The sequence below is a fragment of the Uloborus diversus genome, chromosome 4 (assembly GCF_026930045.1).
Source record: "Uloborus diversus isolate 005 chromosome 4, Udiv.v.3.1, whole genome shotgun sequence".
Taxonomy (NCBI): Eukaryota; Metazoa; Arthropoda; class Arachnida; order Araneae; family Uloboridae; genus Uloborus; species Uloborus diversus.
Window position 1 is genome coordinate 42758822 of NC_072734.1, and position 25120 is coordinate 42783941.

General features: G+C 31.4%; 1 protein-coding gene across 1 annotated transcript in view; it reads left to right on the forward strand.

The window, feature by feature from the left end:
• LOC129220078 (transmembrane protein 151B-like) overlaps positions 1 to 25120 on the forward strand; it is a 344381-nt gene that overhangs the window by 143055 nt on the left and 176206 nt on the right. The window lies entirely within an intron of this gene.

Here is a 25120-nt window from a genome sequence, read left to right on the forward strand (position 1 = left end):
ATGCTTTATTCGGTAAACTAATAATTTCCCCCTTTCCAAAAATTTGAATTTCGGGCGTCCCTGACTATTAGCAGTCATAAATAAATATGAATCAATAGATTATTAATTGCAAAACACATACTTACTGACATGATTTACAGACTTCCAAGAGAAAAAAATTTCCATAAAAAAAGTTTTCTATTTTGGAAATTTTATATATCATGGCTTTTACTAATTTTACTGCGTGTGACTTACTCCTAATAAGTGTTTTACCTTAAGAAAATCTGTATTTTCAAGAAATGATTGCTTAAAACTAAGAAATTAACAATTATCTGCTTTGATTAGAAAAGGAATTACTTCGATCGATCATTATGCCCTTCCCCCTTCATTTTTTACCTGCTAAGCAAGCAGGTTGCAATCGGTTCCAGTAGAATTTTTCTCCTCTATATGCACCAGTGTGCCAAATTCCTATTTTTTTTATTTATCAACAAGCTATTTAATAATTCCGTCCTCCCGTGATATTCAGCCTTAGGCCAGGTCCTATGGGTCTAGAGGATGGCCTGTTGAGTAATCCGGGCCTGTCCATACAAGAGGTAAACGCACTAGCAATCGCCACAGTGAAGCATATTTCGCGGCTTTTTTGAACTGTGGGCCTACAATATCACAATAACCATATTTATAAAAAAAAAAAAAAACAACTCAATGAGCCTATTATAGCCCTATTCTTCCTCAATTTTCTCATTTTTTTTTTTTTTTTGTCAGAATGTCAATTCAATTTTTTCCCAAACCTGAAATTTGATCCATGAGTGACCATTGTACATGAGTCAGTACTCAGTAGTGGCCATATTGTTGTTTAGAAGTGGCCAGCGGGTGGCCACTACTAGATCACACAATAATATTACATCAGAAATGAGGCAGGTTTTTATGTAAAGAGATTACAACCTATTAAAAGGAAAATTGAGTTGATTTATAAAAAACCTTCCTGATTCAGTAGTAGCCACTCAGTGGCCACTTTTGAATTTCCCAACTTTTTTGGTACCAGTAGTGGCCAGGTAAATTGTCAGCCTAAAAAGCAACTATTTCGAGTTTAAAACGTTGCAAACATGATCTTTCACATTTCATCACATGGTTACAGCTCTAAAAATATTATTTTTTAGCATTGTTCTATTCATAATACAACAAAATGTTTATATACAACAAAATGTTATATACGGAGAAGCGTTAGAAGACAGCTGAAAAAACATCGACAATCCAGACGACCGTACTAAATAGTTGATAATCATTTATCGTGACGCTCTACCTACTCTTCCTTGAACTGCCCACTACACTATAGCCTGAGCTCTACCTCCTGCAAGTTTGAATCCTCTGGGAGACCTGGAATCTTTATTTTTCAAATCTAAATCTTAAAGTGTCCACTACTGAAGCAGTGGCCACTACTGGTGCATTTACCATAATTCGTCTAGTAGAGCAAAATCTTCGCAGGTTCCTCCAATGGGCTATTTGTCTTTTATATTTTAACGAAATCCCATTGCGACATCTCTTCCAGCTCGTTGATGGTAAAATGTCAGGCCCGAAATCTTACTTCGGTGAAATTTGGATAAAGCCAATACGACTGTGAAAAAACGTCCCATAGTTAGGTTTAAGCCAGTGGATTGCTAGTTTTCTGTGCCATTAAATCAGGTGCATGCTCTACGGATCTTATAACTGCGAACCTCGTGCTCTAAATATGTCTCGTTGGCTGGAAACAGCCAATAGAATCCTGATATTGTGCATTTCAACTATAAAACCATCAGTTGAGTTGAAAATCTCGGTCAAGTTTATTTTAAACGTATATTCTCCATCCTGGTTTAAAATAAAAATCAACCATTCTATTAAAGACGGAGCAAGATATGGGTGGGAAATCATTTGTGCATCAAAATACTTGCCAGAAATGTATCTTAACGTAATCGATCCCGTCATTGCTCGGAAGCTTCTCCAGAAAACATTCTGTTAAGTATGCTAACAGATGAAAAGGTGAATATCAGAGAGCTCGGTATTCATGGAATCCTAAAGGCTAGAAGAGTGCATCTCCAGATAAAAATTGTGTGCGCACATTCCGTATCCCAAAGCTTAACTTTGAGGCGGCAGATTATGATGGTTTGATAAACTGGAACATTTGCAAAAGTACATCTACACCAGTTCTCAGCAACGTCCTTTCAGATGATCTACGAAAAATGTTGGATGATGGAGTTCCATGCGAAAACTGGAAGTTCATTCGATTCCCTTGCCACACCATTGAATGCATCCATAAGTTGGTTTCGAAGGCATCAAATCTGGTATGTGACGGAGAGAAAAGGGGTCAGTATATTTTCGCTGTTTTAAAATCACGCAGCAATATGCCAGCTTTTGAGCATAAAAGCAATTACAAATTACTGTAATACATGATGTATCTATAACTCTAAATTATAAAGCGTGAACAGTATACTTTAAACTTTTAATAATGCATAAAAAATAAGCTTTTAAAAATATTTTGTAATTTTTTCCACAATGAATAAAAATCTATGATAAAAGCCGTTCTGATTTTTTGCATACCTCTTAATGAGATTTTCTAATTGTATAAATACTTTGTTGTCTAATTGACCTTATTTTTACATGTAATTAAAGATCTCTAAATTTTTAACCCCCCCCCCCCCTTTGCAATAGTTGTATAATAAGAAAAAAAATAAGTTTTTTGGGCTCTTGACTGAAGTTCAAGTCTCTTGCCAAAATGGAAGACATTAACTCAGAGTCATAGAATTTTGCTCTGACATTAGTGATAGGAAGTCACAAATTATCCGCTCTAAGACTAATTTTTCTGCGGATTTGAAATATTTTGGAAATTTTCTCTTTTTTGATTTTTTTTTCGAAAAAATCTTCAAAATTCAAGCATTTTGCCGGAGCGGAAGACATTCACTCAGAGTATTAATATTTGCAGAATGATTACTGTTAATAAGTCACAAATTTTCCGCACTAAGGTTTAGTGCTTCGAAGAAATTCGATTTTTTCGGCCCACCCTAATGTACACCTAAAAGGTTTAAAACAGAATGTTAAATTACTTTGACAGCATGTTTTAATTTTAAAAAAGCGAGAGAAAATTTAGATTACTTTTGACCTTGACTACTCTTGAATAGTTTAAAATATTTTTACTGTTCTGAAAATCGATCCCAAAGTAGAGATTTTCTTTGTAACAAAATTGTTTTAAAAACTAGTTTTGACTGTCGATGTTAAAATGACTCAAGTATGAAAATATTCTAGATTAATATCGTATAAATAAGTTCACTTCTATATTCAAAATTGTTATTGCTTTCGTTTCGGCAAAAAGAACCTAACTTTTAATTTAAAACTGAAATATCTGTAATACACATTTTTAAAAACTATTTTATAGGAATTGGAAATCCAAATTTTTTGCCATACGATTCAAGGTATGTTTCGAAAAAAAAATTATTCTTCAGAATAAATTTTGTCGTGTGAGGAGAAAGTTTTAAAAATGGAAAAAGTTTTGAAATCCCTAAGGCTAACGTTTTCAATTCTGCTTCACTAGCACGCGTTGGAGCTAAAACTGCTAAGTTTAATCTTCGGGAATGTCTCTGTAGTTAAAGGTTGAATTGGAAAACAAGTATTTCGAAGCTGGCTTCTACTTTCGTTTTATTTCAGGATTAAAGTTTAAACTTTTCAACCTTCCGACTATATTTTTAGTTACTAAATAATATCAGTGAAATAAATTTAAATAACTTTTTACATTGTTCACGATAAAAATGTTTTTTTTCTTTTTTATTGCTTATTTATGTAATTGTTTATTCCTTGTAAATATTCCGTTTGTAAGCAAATATAATCACATTCAAATTTAGTTAATAATTTAGTGCTCATCCAAAATAAAGGCTTCGTTATTTATTTATTTATTTGTTTATTTATTTTTATGCTTCTTTTTCGCTGTATCTAAATGTTGAGAATACGCAAATGTATTTTTTTTTCCTTTAATGTACAAAAATGTTTTTATTTGAATTTTAACCCCAAATTTGATAGGACAAATCCAATTTTCATATATTTTTCACACATATTTTGATATTACTTTTTGTTTAAAAACTTTGAAAAAAAAATATACTATTGCTGAAGCTGTTAAAAAGTTGATAATAAGCATATTTTCGAGTTTTTCAAACGTTTTCTTAAAGTAGCATTAAACATTAACATAAAAAGACTAGGTAGTTCTGTTTTATGTTTTTCAGTAGAATTTAAATAGCACTTGCAGTGCATGAAAATATTATAGTTTCGTACTATTGTTTTACTAATGTAATTTAAACTTTACCACAAATCCATTATACGTATTATGATTGTGTCATTACAGAACTAGCCAAATTATCAAAAATATATTTTGCTGCATAACATCGGAGGGTCTTTTAGAGAAACTTCTATTGCTTCATATTCTCATGTTTACGACTGTTTTATTAAAATGCAGAAATATAAATAATATGTATAAGTTAGTATTTGAACTATGCATAAAAAGGACTTTGTTTCGCTGAAAAATCATGTTCGAAGGTAATATTGAAATAATTCGTATATATATATATATATATATATATATATATATATATATATATATATCTGTTCCATGACTTAGACTGCGAAGATATTTCCCGTTCCAGAGTTTGTGCAGATGCGTAATCAGTTTCAGTACCTTCCTTTTTCTGAGAACAATCTACTGCAGAGTCGTCGAGTAGCTAAAATTATTTAATAGTATTGTTAATCGCTCTGAAGAGATTCCTACCATTGTCTTACTAATTATTGAGATTTTCACTTAGTTATACAATGCTTTGAATATCATGGTCATGAACATTGACTTAAGAGTGCCTTTTCAAGTATAATTTCCCATACTTCATGTTTCATCATAATTCATCACAGCAGTAACACACATAAGAATATTCAAAATGACGCAGTTGCTGTCGTTGGATCACTAGGTGTTTCCTCGCATGGACCACCTGAGAAAGTGGTTCATTAATGGAAAATCTCAAACATTGTTGTAACTTCAGCTCAGTTACCTTTGAAAATTGCTCAATTGTTTTAAAATAAATATTTTTTTAAAAATAAATAAGACAATGAAAACAATAAGCACAATAATTCTTATACTTTATTATAATTTCAAGGCAAAATATTTTATTAAATTGATTAAAATTTAAAACATATTAATACAGCTTCAAATTCTTTTGCTGTTCCAAAAGAAATGCAAAAATTAGTAAAAACATGGCCAGTGGACAAGTTACAGCATGTAACATACTACAGTAGCTTACTGAAATGGTGGCATGGACTTTAACGAAGTCTACCGACAATATAGATTCCTGCTGGAAGCAGCTTTAAACACAGTCGCATGAAAGATAAAAACCAATTTGTTGTTACCTATCAGTCACTAATTAAAAATTTAGGAGAAACAGGAATATGATTAGTAATCATATTTTGAAACAAGAGAACAAGTTTTTGGAATTACTTCCGAAAAATTAGGCAAATTGGCATTTCAAGAGACTGAGAAAAATAACATGTTTCACTGATTTATTTATGACAAAAAGTCTGTTAGAACTATATTCTCTGGTAGTTTGAGAGTTAAGCTTCTGGTTTCAGTAATAAAATGACCAAAAATGTTCTCTGGCATTTGAGAGAGCAAGTACAATCTTGCGTCAAACGAAAATTTTCAAAATCGATTTAACAAAATTCTTAACAGTTCAAAAGAGTTTGAAAAGATATTAGCTAGGAACAGTGTTGCACAGGTTGGGAAAATATCAAGTGGTGAACGAGGTGTGATTACTCACATAACAGCTGTGTGTTGTGTGAGAACTGTTTTTTAATGATCCTCTTATCTGAAAATGAAACATATTTAGAAAATAAATCCATTTTTCTATCACTTATTGTTATTTGTAGTGTTTATTGATCCCCTGTTACAAATATTTGTAAATTACGCATTGATTTTTAATTTGAGAATGTGATCCATCGATGGAAACTCGATGGTCCATCCATAGCAACCGGTAGCCATGAATGGACCGCATGCTATCATAGTTATTTTTAATTTTCATTTTTATTTTTAATTTTATTGAGAGTATATTTATCATTAAAGTGAATATTATTATTAAAAGAGAACTGTACTTAGAAATTGTTCCTATAATTAAAGTGAAATTTGAGTAATATTTCCTTTCTAAAAAACCGAAAATTGTTATGTAGTTCATTGAGGGCAACCTTGCCCTACAATTTTTTAGCCTACTTTCCCAGTAAAAGTCAGAAAAAGAAGAAAAAAGCATGAAAGAAGGCTTAATGCATCTTAAAAATATCGCGAAAAACAAAAAAAAAAATCAAAAATAAATGAAATAATTAAATAGATATCGAAAAATTAAAAATTTGAAAGTACGGTATTGAGATGGGGAAAAATGTCTGTCGGTCTGTCTGTCTGTCCCCCCTAATAACTTTTGAATGAATAGTCCGATTCGAACAAACTTTTTTTTGTTCGAAAGATCTCGGCAAGGACACCTCATTCCCTTATTTCACATTTTGATTTGAACTATATTTTGTTCAATTTTGAACAGTTCAAAAAAACTTAACATTAGCGCCTACGGGGAAATTCAACGCAATTCCGAACTGTGAGGCGAATTTGCTTCAAACAAACTTTGTAGGAAAAGCTTTTGATGAAAAACTTGTCTATAAAATATCTTTTTGATTAGAACAATTTTCCGTTCAATTTTGAACACTTCAAATCCCTTAACATTAGCGTCTACGGGAAACTGAAAGTCAATGTAGATTCCGTACTTGAAGGCGGATTTACTTCAAACAAATTCTGTTGGAAATAGCTCTTGACGCCAAACTCCACTTCGGCTCCAAGAATTTAGGGGCACTTGACTCCGACTCCCGTGCCCGACAATTAATCGGACTCCGACTCCCCGACTTCGACTCTGACTTCGGAGCTTTGGCAAAAATCTATACACGGAGGACAAATGAGTCCGATTCTCGGATATTCGACTCCGACTCCTTTATCTCAAAATGATATTGACTCTGACTCCGACTTCGCAGCTATGGCTTTAACTACGAAATAATTATTGTTGATATGACTCTTTTTTTTGTTTTCTCTCTAAAGTTTAAATTTAGGTACTTAGTTTTCGGGGAATAAACTCAAAATCATTTATGTTTCTATATAAAGATATGCGCAGACGATTATTATTATTATTATTATTATTATTATTATTATTATTTTATTTATTTTTTTTTGACAATGAAAAGTATTTCTTTAAGTTAACATTTTACTGTTTTTATTTATTTTGGTAAGTGCATTAATTCATTAAAAAAATTATTTTTGGCAACAGGGGAAAAAACGAGTTTTTTTTTTTTTTTTTTTTTTTTTTTGATATGATGTATTTATTTTAATGAGCTTATTAATTTTAATTATTATTTTTTCGTTTTGAAAGCTCTTAAAGATTTTTTTAATGAAAAAAAGTGTATTAGCTACTTTGTTTAAAAGGTGCTGCTATTTTATTTGTTCGTTTTTTTTTAAATTTTATTTTACTTTTTTTTTTAAATTTTTTACCCATCTAATTTTTTTAGATGAGTGAGGAATATTTTATTCCTATAAATTAACTTAAAATATTTAAAAAATATTTTTGAAACAATTTGCGATTTTAGCTATTTTTGAGAATATTGATCAGGTACTAGAAAGTAGTACGGATATACGGGAAAGTAGGCTCGTATAGTTCTAGACAGAGCTTCTTGTTTTATTCCAGACTCAATGAAATGTGTTATCAAAAAGTTTTAATTGACCAATAATCTGTTAATAAAATGTTTTCCTCGTATACTCGTATTATCACTTGCTCGGAGTTAAATTTAAAAGTGTGGTAGCCTATTGGGATCTATGGTGTACTGAATTTCTTTTGATAAAAAATTAACACACGTTATATACTTCCTTCGATAGGGAATAGGAAAAAATAAAAGACTACAACTTATGTAAAATAGTTTATTGTATTGATTACAAAGCGCTTTAAAATTTAATACAGCATATAAAAATGTATTTTTTAAATGATTTCAAGCTTAAGATTAAATTAGAACAGTTTTTGGCTTTTTTCGATATTGTGATTATTCTTTAACGCAAAATAATTAGCCAACTTTTTAGTTAAAAAAATTCTGTAAAACATAAGTTTTTGAATTCACTATAAGGAAATTTATTTTTTTAATGCTTACACATTTAAAAAAATTTTTTTTAATAGCATTTTTTCGTGTTCTGTTTGTTATGAAATAATTACAAATGAGTTATTGCCCCCCCCCCCCCCCAAAAAAAAAATAGCGTAAAGAATATTAGAAAAAAAGGAATTTTTAAAGTAATAGGAAAACCATTGTCCTAAAATTACCTAAATGTTCACTCAACGACTTCCAGTAATTAAGTTTACCCTTCTTTCAAAGTTTTAACTATATGTCTTTATGTAAAGGAGTGATAAATTTACGTACAGTACCATCTAATACAATGAAAATGTCACTACATGAACGCAAAATTGGGTTATTGCTAAAAATGTATTCAAATTAAGTATATATTTTACCAACATCAAATGAGAATTTAAAAAGATTTTTTTTCTTCGAGTTAGCATTTTGAAATTTACCACGCTCACACGTGCTGTCGAAAATTGCATTCGATTACATTTCAAGTAAGGGAATGTGTGGCAAAGTGAAATAGCGGGGCAAAGTGAAATGGTGAAATATTTTCTGTTTTTAGCGCCAGCTGCATAGTAATATTTTTAACACAGAATATCCATTTCAGTCCAAAAAAAAAAAAAAAAAAAACCTCTGAAAAATCAATAAATATGATAATGCAAGCAATTTTCAAAAATTGATACTCTTGTTGTAATATTTTGTTGCAAGTCAAAATTTTTTTGTTAATATTAAATAATAAAGTTCTTGTTATTAAAAATTAAAATATTATTTGAAACCTGCTAATATTCAGTACAGTATTTATTTGTTTAATATTAAGCTTATTTATATTTTAAATGCTGTTCAGTTAGTCAAGTGCAAGGGGGGAAAAGTGGATGGAGCAAAGGGAAATAGTTAATTTCATTTACTTATTGAATCTTTTCTCAAATTACTTACGTATTCATTTATTAATCATGTTTTTACATCCCTTTATTTAATAAATTACTTGTTTTCTCATTCATTCACTATTTTATTAACTTATTTGATTTTCTCATTTATTCACTTTATTTATTTATTTGTTTATTGTTTCATTTTCTTCATTTATTCCTTCATTTAATTTAATATTTCATTAGAAAATTATTTTATTTTTCACTTTGCCCCATGAAAAAATGGAGTGAAAAATTTCCACTGTTTTCTGAAGAGACAAATTTACTGCAAAAAATCAAGAATGTTTCAATACAAATTATATTACAAAATATATTGTTATTCCTTTACCTACTGTGATTTTCAGAACAAATTTCCAACTTGTTCATTTTGATAAAAGTAAATCATCTTAACTCACTCATATTCACTTTGCCCCACATTCCCCTACAAATTGATCCAACCAGGCAAATACCATTTGATAATTAACCAAAGAGATGTTTTAATCCCCCAAAACAATTTAACGACCGAAGTAATCGATAATATGGTACTGTAGCTTAATGTGAGAAATGCAAATATTTGCTATAGCACTTCGCACGTCAATATTTGTCAGTTCAAGCTCTGAATGATAACACGCTATTTTATCCCAAAATGATGTATCACATAACAAATGATAATGACCATTAACATACATTATCAGCTATCTCTGTGTGCTTATTCAATAATTGATTAATGAATTTAGGACGTATGCCATCCATTTAATTCGAAGCATTAATGATAAATTAATCAATCATTTAACGCGAATAAATTTTAGACATGGAACATAGAATACGTACTTTATTTTACTATATATATATATATATATATATATATATATATATATATATATATATATATATATATATATATATATATATATATATTCTCGGGAATTTGCTGCCTCAAACCAGTTATAACTAAATTTTCTTAGAACGCACGACTGCCTTTAACTAATCTAAACTGATTTAACTACTTGATCATGATGCGTCGAAAATTGTCCCTTCAGTTGCTGTAAGAATTGGTCAACTGTGTAAATTGTCTGCTTCGGACGTGTGTTTTAAAATATGGATATCACTCCAAGGAAAAGAACTGGAATTGTTATTCTTAGTCAGCATATACAGGGTGCGGCAGCTATTTGAGGACACACGTTGTAGAAGGCCACATTTTTCTGTGTTAAACAAAAATCAAAATTTTTTCGTTGGAGATAGACATGGCAGACCCTATTCTTACTTAGGAAATGAAGAGGCATACCGTTATTCTCTCTTTGACTTCAGGGCAGACCTATTCAGAAATTGTTGAATTCTTGAATGTCGCCCGATCATTTGTTTATGAAGTTCGTAGAGAATTTTGAGATACAAAGGGGATGCGGTAGCAATTTCGCAGAGGAAAGGACTCCGTCGACATTCTAACAGTGTCAGGACACCGGTATTCGTCAGCTGGTCCCAGCTGCTATCGATGAGGGCTCTAGGAAATCAATGAGGGCACTCGCTAATGAGCGGCAGATTGATGTGGCTACAATCCGACGTGTGGTTCATGAGGACCTCCGCTACAAATCATACGGGATGCGGAGATGATAAATCATGTCCTACAGGACCAATGTTAACCGCTTGACTAGAGCCAAGAGCCCACTGAACAATCTCAAACATCCCGAGGAACTAAAACTGCTCTGGCTTCTCTCGTAAGAGAAGAACTTTGTTCAGGACAAAAAGGTGAACCGCAAAAAAGGTCACTGGCTGCGTAAAAGCCCTAATGAGGTACCAGCTGTTATGCTTAGCGACATGTGATGGTACCTCTTTTTTTTTTGTCAAGGTGCCAGAGTTTATGTCGTCGCTTTCACTGAGGAATTAAGACAGATTTGTCATGCCTTGGATTACTATTGCACGTGAGAGACCGTATGTTTTTCAATAAGACTCGGCACCATTCCATACTGCCAGAATAACTCAAGATTGGTTATGAAAAAATTTTCACGATTTTGTCACGCCTACCTTTGCCATTCAGCTCACCAGATCTCAATCCAATACAGTACAATGTGTGGGGCGTAGCTGAGAGGGACTCCAATAGTCATTCCGACAGCACTGTTGCAGCTCTTAGAGCTGTTTTTTGGAAATAACAACACATATTCCGAAGACTCATCTCATTATTGCCTGCAGTAGGTTTGGACAGCGTATAGAAGCTGTCATTGCCGCTGATGATGGGTTTTTTAAATGATATCATTCTTTATGTATACGACCACCTGAACGAAGACTCTAATTTGTAATAAATGCTCTGTTTTCTCAATTTGTTCCCTTTTTTCTATGATCATCAATTTGTTCTCTAATACCTGCCGCACTCTGTACTTCTATGGTTGTAAGGGGGTATTGCTGTAGTAGTTGGAGTTAGAAAATACAGTATTTCTAGGATTATTAATCAGCAGAAGAATTTTGGGACAGTGTCTCCGAAACAGGGAGGCAAATGTACATGAAAACGTAAGACTGCACATCTAATTTCTCGTACAAAATGGTAAAATGCATCCTTGGAAAACAAATGCAGACCTTCAATTTAAGAATTATTATTTACTGGTATAAGCATGGATTCATAGACCATTCGACGAAGGCTTAGTGAATCTGGGAGATGCGCAGGAGCACAAATTAAAAAGCAGTTATTAACTCCTGTAAGGAAGCGAAAACGATTTGTGTGGGTCAGGAAATATGAGCCCTGGACTGCACAGGACTAGAAAATGTATTCTGTGAAGAAACGCATTTTATTGCGCAAGGGTTTCATCCGAGACTTATCAAGCGAAGTGCCGTAAAACTCACCAAGGAAAAACCTCTAATTCAGACAGTCAAGCAGCCTTAGAAAGAAATGCTTGAGATTTTTTTTTACTTCTGGAGAACCTGGCAGTTAAGTTCTAATTGAAGGGATGACGAACTCTAAAAAAATATATTTCTAATAACAGAAAGTTAAAGTTGTGCGTATAATCAAAGATTCGCTGGTGGAGTTGGTATCACTCAACAAGCTCTTTCAAAAATAAAAATTTCAAGAACAGAAACTAACGGTATTGGAATACCCTGGTAATTCTCTAGATATACCACCTATCGAAAATTTGATGAGCATTTTAAAGAGACGTGAGAGTAAAATAAACTGGCAAACAAAGAAAAAAAAGACTGAGAATGTTATAAAAGTTTTGTTTGGTGAGGACGACATCAAATATTTATGTTCAAGTTAATTGAAATCCGTTTCAAACCGTGCACAGAATCTCTTTCAAGCTATAGAAGGACATATTCCGTATTAGATTCCTGTCCTGTGCATGTAAACTAAACTTTACCAATTGAACAAAATGTGTGAAAATATTTGAACTTTTCTCAATTAATTTGCACTGTACTGTATATACAGTGCGGCACAAAAATTTATGCACAATGCAATTTTTTAAATAAAAAAACTGTTCAACGGAATGCTTCCGAATTTCTACTGTAGATGGCTAGTATGATCCTGAACATGTGTCTGAAATTTTGAAAAAATATAACCGTAACAAAAATCAGAAAGTAGAATGACATTTTTTTTTGGCTGCCGCAAAAGTTTATGCACAAATCAGATTTTATGAAAATATATCTTTAAACGTGATGCGCGAAGGACCAGTGCGGTTCTTTCAAACGAATTATAAAGTGTAGCAATGGCTTGAACGTGTTATCAAGATGCCGAAGTCTCTGTAGTTCTCACCTGAAGAATTTGCAAATTTCTGGAAGCTGAAAGCTGAAAGTAAACCCGTTATGGAAATTTCAGTGATTTTAAATCGGTCTAAACGTGATATTTATAATGTTCTGAAACGTGGAAAACAATTCAAACCTGCGTAGGCCGAGAAAAACTACCTTTCGTGAGGATAGAAGAAATAAAAGAATGGCTTCTAACTGGAAATTTGTCTCTTAATCGGATAAAAACTCAACTTGGATCAAAAATATCACGTGACACCATACGCAAACGAATAACTGAATCAGGATTTATCAAAAAAACAAAAGATAGCTCGTAAACCTTTTCTGAAACTGCCACAAACAAGCAAGGGGGGGGGGAACTGCATAGGAAAAATTACCAGATGCATAACAGTGACGAATGGATTAGTGTTATATTTTCAGATGAAAAAGAGTGGAATTTAGACGATCCAGATGGGTTCTCATACTATTGGCGTGACTTTACGAAAGATCCGAAGTACATATTCAGTGGGCAACAAGGTGGTAACTCGCTCATGGTATGGGGCGCTTTTTGCTTCAACGGACAAACTTCCCTTAGCTTTCTAAACGCTAGACAAAACTCAGAAGCGTATCAAAATACTCTAAGCGAGCATTTGTGACCGTTTGGTGGAGTCCTAGGGGGTACTAACTGGATTTTTCAGCAAGACAACGCATCAATACACACTTCCCTTAGTACAAAAGAATGGCTTGCGCCTCAAAATATTAGTGTAATGAAGTGGACAGCACTCAGCTCAGATCTCAATCCCATAGAAAACATCTGGGGACTTCTCTCACGTGACGTATACCAGAATGGGGAGCAGTATTCCTCTGTGCAAGAGCTCAAATCAGCAATCGAGGAAGCCTGGTACAGACTCACTCCCGAAACATTCCAATATCTTGCTCTATCAATTGAAACTCGCGTATTAGATTTCATCAGATGCAATGGTAACACCATAGACTATTAAAAGACTTTTATGCTTTCTTAAATGTCAATATTTCTTTTTTGTGCCTGAACTTTTGCGACAGCAAAATTTTGATTTTTTTTTATGAAATCTTATTTTAATTTCTATGAATTACTTCCAAATTCAAAACACGAAACTCTAAGGTGAATGTTTAAATACAGTAAAAATTTAAAAGCAACTCGGGGTATACTTTTCTTTTTATCGAAATATTTCAGTTGTGCTTAAACTTTTGCGCCGCACTGTATATATAGGGTGGTATTTTTTACGTGATTTTTTTTTTCAAATTTAACTAGTCACTTTTGTGACATTATGATAAAAAATAATGTATGCCAACTTTGACTTCATTCGACCAGTAATAACACGTGCCACTAGAATGTTGAATTTAAACGCACTGGGAAAATGTCTACAAAATTATTGAGTTGCTTTTACGCTCAATATAACTTTTATCTCAGGATTAAAAATACTTTTGCATTCAGATTATACTTGAAATATAAATTTATTAATAACGTTAAGTCAGCTTAAAGTATTACATTAAACAGAAACAGAAAAACACATTCGAAAATGCACCTTAGCAGGTTATATGCTTTTTCTGATAACTCCTACTTGTTCTTCGGATATTTTTCTCAATAACAATGAACGCGTTGTTTTTTCAAATTATCTAGGTAAACTAGTGGTTAAATTCTTTTATTCATTTAACTCCTCTTTTAGTTGCATCAATCTCAACATCTTAAATTTTACAACTTATTTTCCTCTTAATAAGCGCTCTTTATTTGGCCAAAACGCAGGATCAAGTCCGAAAAAATCTTTTGTAATCTTCCAAGTATTTGTATTGACTTGCAATTTAACCGCCGAAGAGAATCTTTACTATGAAAGTAACATAATCATGCATTTTTACTTAATAATGTTATCATCAGGCTCATCTACCTTCCCTATAAGGATTTTTTAGGCCAGTCTCTCTCTAAGGTTCTTCGTTCATCCAAATACACAGCGGCATTATTTCATCCCATAAATAGAACTGGACCAAACCAAAATCACCCTTAAAAATGTAAATATGTGAAGTTTACAGTTATAGTTACAGCTTTATTACTAATTAGTTATATTGCGAGATGTATCACGAAAAGAGCTTGCTATTGATAGTTGTCCATGGACATATTCCTTAAAATTGACAATCTTGTTTTCAGAACACTTTAAAAAGAACATGGAATGTTTCTAAATTTTTCCCAAACATAAGCATGCGTGTTTTATTGAAGTTTTCCTCTAAGATACACGAACCTATATTATTATCACCCGTTCACAATAAATAGTTAATTTAAAATGCTGTAAAACTTTAAATATGTACTTAGTACGCATTTTAAGTCGCTATAACTATTTATGATCTTCAAACAAAATTTAAGTCTTAAATCAAGTTTGTACAATTTTTCTACGTAATTCCGTTGGAAATACGTCGTACACTAGAGCATTTATTTATTATGGATATTATATTTCCTTTTATCTTAACATTTTCTTTTTTGTTTATTTTAGCGTGCTATCAACTTTGAAAAATTTGCAAATTTCTCTCATTGGTTCACATTAATTATTAAATAACTTACTTTCAATTTTTGTTATATTCGGACGTTTAAAATAAGTTACAAAACTAGTCCAATTACTTTGTATTGGTGTATCAATTTTTTGAATTTTAAGTTATGAATCCCTTCACATGATTTGCTATGTTAAAAGTTATCAGTTATTAGCTTTTATTCGACAGTTCCAAAATCTTCTCTAATAAATTGACTACTGTAAAATTAATTCTACCATTAAAACGTTTTTTAGTTTTTTAGAATAAACTATATTGGGATATATATTGAAATATTCGATGTTTCAGGACATCGATAACGATGTCGCACCACTAATATATATATTATATATATATATATATATATATATATATATATATATATATATATATATATATATATATATATATATATATATATATATATATATATATATATATATATATATATATATCCACCCTAGAACCAAATCTGAGGCATATCAGCCACGACCAAATTTCCTCTTAAGCATAATTTATTGCTCAAAACCATGAAATCTGAATATTTTACTAAAAGGTTCGGCATTTGAGAAGTCGGATTTCTGAGTAAATCATCATACTGAAATATATTTTCAAATCTACCAACTTATATATGTTTTCTTTTTTTTCACTTTCCTTCTGTGATAAATATTTGACCTGTTTACTTCTCATTAAGCTATGTATACGCAACCGAGAAAGTTGCCTTATTTATTATTTTTTAACTCATAAATATTATTAACTCCTTTTTAGAAAGTCATTGCGTCAAAATATGTATTTATATAAAGTATTAGTGTAAGAATGTATGCGAAAGAGTCTTAATTTTTGGAAAAAAAAGGTAAACATCAGTTACAAAATATGAAAGTATTGCTTTTATTACTGTAGGGTTATTTTTCTTTTTGGAGCAAATGCGCTGATTCTTATAACTTGTTTTTTAAAATGAACGTTTCTGAAAATACGTAGGCAAATTAACTTTAGACTGAAGATTATTTTCTTTCATTTAACGCACACTCATACATTTCTACAAAAGAATATTCGATTCAAAAATATATTTCAACTTATTTAGCTCCAAAAATTTTTCTCACGCAATGAAGATTTTTCTTATGCATGAATTGCAAACATGTTTTGTGTTTGTAGATTGTTCAGAATCTTGTTTTTTGTTATACAAGTTATTTCTGAAGTAATATTTGTGGATTCATAAGTGTTGTTCTTCTTTTTTTGATCTTGTTTTGTTTAATATGCTTTATTTTGAATGTTTTGACTTTTTTTCTTCTTTTTGTTTTTTTTTTCCATCTAATTCTGCTTTTATACCTATATTCAAAACATATACAGTAGATGAAAGCTTGATTCGCCTTTATTTTAATTCTTCGGCCACTGGCTAGATGTTTAAATTTTTGTAAATAGGATTTGACTTTATAGTTGTCTTACTTTAAATTTAATTGCTGGTTTCGTCCTTAACTTTAAAGGTGCTCGAGTTAAATACAGGAAATCCCAAGAGTATATATTCGCAATATTGTAGTCGTAGTTTTGTGTATCAAAATACAGTTTCCTCTAATTTTCTAATATTGAACTGCCGTGAGGACGCGTACATTTGGGTTGACTTTAAACAAGCCAGTTTTTTTTTTTTTTAATTTTTATTTAACGTTTTCGTTTTCTTTTAGGATTAGAAACGAGCAAAAATATTAGCTGTTATTTTTTTTTTTCAAATCAGGGCACTAAAATGTTGTGCTTCGCAACTATTTTAAATATGTGCCTAATTTATATTAAGTTTTGATTTTAAAACATTATATTCTTAAACTTAATATTCAACAAATCATTTACTCTACATATTTTCCTTTGCATCATTTGAAGAGAATTACTTTTCTTTTTTTTATCTTTCATTTGCCTGTAGTGAAAATTCTAAAGAAATGATAATGTCATTGAATTAAACAAATGATTTAAATCAATATTTTTTCCTCTGTTACTCTTATTTTGGGAAAGATTAATGTTTGAAGAGTAAGCTTCTATTAGATAATAATGTTTTATTTGCACTCACATGTTCTTTTGATGAACTAGAGCAAAAACATTCGACGATTTGAGCGTTTTATTCTTTTCAAATCTTGTGTAATCCTGAAATAGTTTCCATTTGACAGAGATCTCCTCCCAAAAGAATTTTATTTCCAATTGGGGAAGAACTGATTTTTTTTAAGTTATGTTTCAGTAAAAGAACATAAAATTGCTGTACGCATTTAATAAAAAAACCTAATAGTTTATCCTAAAATCATCTCATAATTTATTTTTATCGCTTTGTATAATAACTTTAAGGTTCAATTTTTTTTAAGCATATTTTGAAAAGTGTATTGCTTGTTACTGGGACATCTTCTAAAAGGGTTTCGGCAGCTTAACATGAATAGATAAGTAATTGACGTTACGTAGAAAAAAATTATGTTGAAGTTTCATATGTAGGAGAATGTGGAGCAAAGTGAAATAGTTAAGATAACTTAATCCTTTCAAAACGAACAAATCGGAAATTTGTTTGAACAATTTTGGAATTTGTTTACGACATTTGCTTGCACTGAAACATTATTTTTCATTATTGGTAATATTTGTTCCTTCCAATAAAAAAAAATTAAACATTTCCAGTTCTTTTTTTTTTCATGAAGTTATATAATATTTTTATGGCGAAATACTTTCAATTCAATTCTTAAAAGGATTAATGATCAAATGAATAAGTAAATAAACAAACAAGGAACAAATAAACAAATTAATGTGTAAGAAAAAATAAATGAACTAATAAAATGGAGAACAAATAAAAAAAAAATATAAAAGCGAAGAAATACGTAAGTGCATTATTAAACAAAGGAATGTAAATGAATTAATTCATAATGAAATACGTAATTCTTTTAAATAGTGGATTGACTAAGTATTAACGAAATGAACTCACTTTGGCCCGCGTGCATCGACTGATTGTATCTAATATTTTAAATACAAGTAAGCTTAATATTAAAAAAATAAATGCTGCACAAGTTATTAGTCAGTCTCAATATTTAAAATGATGATAACACGAACTTTTTCATTTTATATTAACAAAAATTATTTTTGACTTACAAGAAAATTTTAGAATATGAGTAATATTTTTGAAAATTCCTCGTATTATATATGCTTTAATCTTCAGAGGTAACATGTGCTAAAACATATTACCGGACAAGTGGCATCTAAAAAGTAAATATTTATCCATTTCACTTTGCGCCACATTCCCCTTACATTGAGGCCTTTATGTTTTCATATTTGACGTTTAAGCATCTATTTAATGTGAAACTACCAATTGTTTCAGTGATTCCATATCTCAATTTAAAAGAAAAAATTAAAACCTCATTTCAATTAAATGTTTTAAAATTTCCAATTTTATTGCAATTTTGTCACAACCTTTGGAGAATTTCGCTTTTAGTTGTGTTTATTTGAAAAAAAAAGGTAAACAATTCGCAAATATTATTGTATTGGATTTAAGACATAATGTTGAACATTTAAAAGAGCCGAGCACCCTTTTTTATGACTTTTTATAAGACGTAGTCGAGCTTTTCAAAAAGGCTTTGCGCTCCTGGTTAAAAGATTGAAATTTTCGATTATTTTAGAATGAATGTCTGAAAATATTAATGATAATATAATACTATACATAATATATATAATACATATATATATATATATATATATATATATATATATATATATATATATATATATTATATATATATATATATATATATATATATATATATATATATATTATATATATATATATATATATATATTCCCCTAAGCGAAATTGAAATTGCGTTTCTTTGCTTTTTTCAGACGTCATTTTTCAATAGGGTTTTTTAAATTGTTTTAATTTCACTAACTTTATTTAAGTTCTTTTAGAATTTAAATCCTTCTGCTATGTTAATTTTTGTATTACATCGTTGGTGTAAAAGTGAAATCATTATTATCATTACTTATCTAATTTTAATTGTTCCTCTAAAGGTTTTTTTTTTATCTTTTTGTTTCTTTAAAAAGTTTTTACCTCACACTGAACTTCGGAAAGTGTGGTTCAAATTAGCATAGCTTATGACACTTTTTTCTTGCTTCTGGAAAAAAATCTCAAATGTTTTTAAATTAATTTTCAAAGTGTAAAATACTTACGTTTTCCAAAAACAGAATCTTAATTACAGATAAACTCAAATATCCTAAATCAGTTCCATTAAGCGCATTTGATTCATACAGCAAAATATTTGAATGAAAACAAAAATCCTCCTTGCATCTGAAATTATTCTACATTAACCACGCTGCTTGTCTATCGGTTACCGGGCTTAATATTCAGGGAGTTACTAATTAACTAGATTATGTGTCATGTCTCTATTGTGCTCTTCATCGAACATCCATTCCAGGACACCGCTCTCTTAATGTTATCGCTGCCCCGATGTTTCTGAATAGCTCTTATTCGATAATCGGAACCATTGTCCGCATTAATATTGGTTTCCCCATCAAAATGGGAATAGGATAACTCAGACCGTGAAACTAGCAATCGCATTTAGATCAGAATATGTTTTGGTAAGTTTTATTTGTATATTTGGTTAATAAAACCGTTTGTGCAGACTAATCATCTTTTCTATAGTCTTATTTATTTATTTATTTATCCTTTGATAAAAATAAATGAAAGAAACACGCGATTATCTAAAAATGCAGTGAAACCTGTGTAAATTGCTCACTTGTAGTGCAGTTACTTTACTTGTCAACTTCCACAGGTGGACACTTTATGCAGGCTGATATAAATGACTTGGGACTAATTCTACCTCAAAAACAAGCGTCAATTTAGACAAGTGGTCAACCTGTTCAGGTCGATATTAACAACATGAGACTACTAATTCTTAGGGAGTTATTAGTTATAAGCTTTAAGGAGTGGTCAAACTTATTGAGATTGATATACATGACATAGGACTAATTCTACCTCAGAAAAGGGGGGAAACTTAGACAAGTGGTAGACTTCAAGGCAGTGTTGCCAGATTGGGGGAATTTTCCCCATTTTGGGGAAATCTGGTGCTCTCTGGGGAAATTTTGGGGAAATGGGTTTTGAGGGGAATTCTTTGGGGATTTTTTTTTTTTTAGGGAAAACCTAGGGAAAAAAATTTATATTTAAATTCACGTCTTGAGATCTGGTAGTTACGTTGTTTGTATCAAACAGCGTTGGTTTTGCTTTGCTCAACTTTATAGAATTCGCATTAATAGTTCTGCGTGAGTAACTAGTTGATACGTGAAACAGGCAAAAATAAGTCTGATGAAGAATGTTCTTGGATAAATGTATACAAAACTCATAGTTTAAATGTACATACAGAAGCAGAGTAGTAAATGCAAGTAGAAAAAAAATATTTGTCTATTTCTTATCTCTCGGACAGGCGCTTGTATTATGTGACTAGTGGCACCCGCACGACTTTGCCCATAGTAGAAAATTAAAAGGTATTTCGGTTCCCCTGTATATTTACAAATAATGCATAATGAATTTCTCGAAAATTGGCTTGCCATCGTTACGATTTCACATTATGATAACTTGGTAATTTAGTCGTCCATCTTATGATAATTTTGCTCGGGAAAATGTTCTTAAAATTGGAATAGAAATCGAATTTTCGAACAATCGCTTGGAGGTGCACAACCCCAAGCTACAAACTAACTTTGCCAAATTTTATGAAAATTGGCCAAACGTTCTAGGCGCTATGCAAGTCACAGACATCCAGACAGGCAGAGATCCAGATATCCAAACAGAGAGACTTTCAGCTTTATTAGTAGTAAAGATAAAAAAAGATAAAGAAAACAAAAAAAAAAAAAAGCGAAAATGGGAAGAAAAAAAAAAGTTGGGGAATTTTATAAGAAAATTTGGCTATTTGGGGGGAAAAAATTCAAGAGACAAAAATATCAGAGGAAGTCGATTCAATTTATGAAAACATTAGTGGAAAAATAATTTTTGAATTTGGGAAATTTTGATAGAAAATATCGCTTTTTGGGGAAAAGTTGGAAAGGAATTGGGGAAATCTGGATTTGACCATTTGGCAACATTTCATTTTTTTTACGCTTCTGCGCATGACATCACAAATGATTCTCTGTCATTCACTGTTTCCATTTTCGCAGAGCGCAGTATTTAATTCATTTCTTTAGTCTCGTGAACTGGCAGCAGTATGGTTGATAGCAAGCGTAGAGTGCAATATTTAATTCGCTTCTGAATTATCATAACGTGGAAACGCGGTAGACAGCAAGCGGAAGCATTTAGAGTGCCAGTGGAAGACACGCCGAAGGTCATCATTTGGGACGTCATGTTATTTTCTTTGCTCATTCTATCAACTTCAGTGACTAAAAGTGGTACTTTTGACTAAAGGAAAATACCCCTTTGTCCATCTGAAGATCACAACCATTTTCAGCGAGCGCATCAGCAATCTCGTTTCCAAAAACTCCAACGTGGGATGGAATCCACTGGAGACATACTTGTTTCTCGTGGAAAAGGTCAGGATTTTTTGGAATGAGATATCAATTATTTTGAGCTTGTTTTAAAAAATATTGTATAGCCCCTCTGCTATCAGTCAAAATCCAAATACTATTTTTGTCAGTAGTCAAGACGTAATTAAGGGCTGCTTAAATAGATATGATATTCGATCAAAAAACTGAGCAATAGTTAGGGTATCGGATACTGAGTCTACATTCATTCTCAGTATCGTTAGTGAAAACACCACCCCCAGTCCTATCATCCTCAAGTTTGCTACCGTTGGTATATATGACCAATGACTCAGATCAAATGCCATCAACAACCTCTAAAGCCAGAAAACATTTTCAATTTTAAAAAAATTGTCACTTCAAATGAAGCTACTACAAAACGAGATTAATAAGAAATAAGAGTTACATAATACATAAAACGATAAAGTGGCTATGTAAATAACGTGTCTGTCAATTTTTTTAAAAATTGGTTCAAGTAATATGCGAATTGATGGGACATTTGTGTCTCTCTGGTCCATTAAAGATGCTATTACAATTAGTTCCCAAAATCTAACTAGTTATTATTCATTTCGAAAATATTTAGACATTACCTATGATTAATCATCAATTAAAAATTAATCTATATATATAAAAATGGACTTTGGTAAATTTGTTCCCTAAGATCTCAGAAACTACCCGGCAGATTTGGCTGAAACTTTCACCGTTTGTTCTTTTTGGTACCGGGGAGGTTTGTAGACCAGTTCGATAAAAATCTGATTGATAGTTCCTTTTTTATTCTAATTTGTTTAAATTTTTGCATAAATGCCCCAATATGACGGTTAAAAAATGCGTGCACATATTAAAATTATGTGTCCATTGAAAGCGCTTATTTTTCTGCTGAAGATGGCATCTGTTAGAAAGTTTTAAGTTGTATGAAAAACGAGTTATGGGCTTTTTTTTGTTCCATGTTCGAAGGCTTCCCTCAACCCAATTCATTATTGAGTGTTTCATCTCAACTCCCAGTTCATAGTTAGAATTGTTGAATGTTTTTGTGTTTCGTCTGACTGTTTGAGGCTTTTCTCAAGTCAAATCTTAAATTAACGTTTTTTCCCCAAGATTGGCTGATAATAACTATAGATTTGGTTGATTATTTTCCATTTAAGCGGAATTTAGTGTAATTAATGGGTTTTTTTTTATTATTTGTGCTGATTGGATTTTTTAATCATTATCCAATCTAACAGCAGAAACTTCGCCAAAATTTATGCAGGTTGATTTCAGTAGCGGATGCATTTGGCAGTTTTTTCAACTGTCACGGTTTTTGAAGTAAAAGACTATGTAATAATGTTCGTCGGCTATCACCATGTAAACAAAATATCAAATACAAATACAAATAGAAATGTGACGACCAGCAACAGGCTCTGGGCCCAGCTAGGTTGGTCCTAGTCAATTAATTAGTCCCCAATGAAGATCAATGGCCCTCTTAAAGCTATCCACTCCCTTGCTCATTACCGCCTCTTCCGGTAAGCTATTCCAAGTGCCCACGACCCTGCTAAAGTAGTAGTTTTTCCTGATTTCCAAGTTAGCCTGAGATTTAAATAGCTTAAAACAATGACCCCTTGTCCTGCTTTCCCCACAAAAATTTAATCCATTTACATCTTTCATTTTGATAAATTTAAATAACTGAATCATGTCCCCTCTGACTCTCCTTTGCTCCAGGCTATACATGTTAAGCCTATTGAGTCTGGTATCATAATCTAAATCTGAGAGTCCCCTTACTAATTTAGTTACCCTTCTTTGAACCCTTTCCAATACAAAAATATCTTTCTTCAGATAAGGCGACCAAAACTGAACAGCATACTCCAAATGAGGTCTTACTAAACTCTTATATAAAGGCAGAAGAACTTTCTTAGATTTGTTTGAAATAGATCTATTGATAAACCCAAGCATTTTGTTGTCTTTGTTACTAGCAATACTGCACTGTTGACTAAACTTGAAGTCCTGATTAATAAAGATACCCAGATCCATAACATTTAATAATTTAATAATTTATCGTCAATCAAAGAATCTTTAAAAACTTTTTTTACTGTAAAATAATCCAACAACTAAATTAGGCAAATCCATAAACAGCACAAAAACTTCCATTAATGTGACTTTGTGCACAAATTCAAACCATCGCCAAGTTTTACTACTTATTTTGGAAACATTACGGATGAAATTGTTTAGCGCCATTTTGTGGTGACCAAAAGTATCTTAGCATATGGCGACAATATCTCTTTAACAAAAATTAGTAACATACTGTTTTTCAAATTAAGGAGGGGGAGCATTATCAAAGGTATCCCAAAACGATTCCCGCAAATTCGGTAATATTTTAAATCGCACCAAGAACCCACAATAATTGAAATTTTTCAAAATAACTAAAGCAAGTTTAAGGGGATCACGGGCGCGCGGCAACATTTTTTTAAACAGTTCGTTTTTCAATATACATACAAAGAAGGTAAGACTCAATTTAAAAAAAAAGAAAAAAAATAAGTATTAACTGATAAATCTTTTTAAACATGTGAAGTTTAATTTCATATTTCGGAAATTCTTCAAATTTGTATACGCTTAAATTTCGTGTTTTCGTTTCTAAATGAATACTATTTTGCTCTTTTTACTTACTGCTACTTTAGTTTTATGAGTAAGAAAGAAGCTAGATTTTAAGTCACGTCAAAAAGGTGTGTTTTAAGTTCTTTCACTTAAAACAGAAAACAAATGCAAGTAACGATTGTTTCTGATAACTATTGCCAACCCAGGCAACGCCGGGTATTTTTGCTAGTCTTATATAAAAGTAGAAGCAGGACGGTATGATTAGATTCATCAAGCTGTATTTCAAATATGTGTGATGCTTTCAAAATAAAATTAATGCACTTTTTGAGTATATATATATATATATATATATATATATATATATATATATATATATATATATATATATATATATATATATATATATATATATATATATATGTATATACCAGCTGTACCCGACGCGCGTTGCTTCGCCAACAAAAAAATACATCATTATACTGATTTTCATGACAATCGGTTGAACGGGGCACAAGTTGCTACTCTGCAGTGCCACCTTGTGGCGAGTGGCTTCAATGAGCATATTATGCACCTTCTCCGTGGAAAAATACATATATATATAGCAATTTTCATAATAATCGGTCCAGGTATCAAGTGAAACCGTGACTATACCCAAATTTTGTACTCACGCAGTTTGCAAGATCAATCAATCGCTAAAAATATCAAATAGAAAAAGTTTTAAATCCCCTCGATGCATG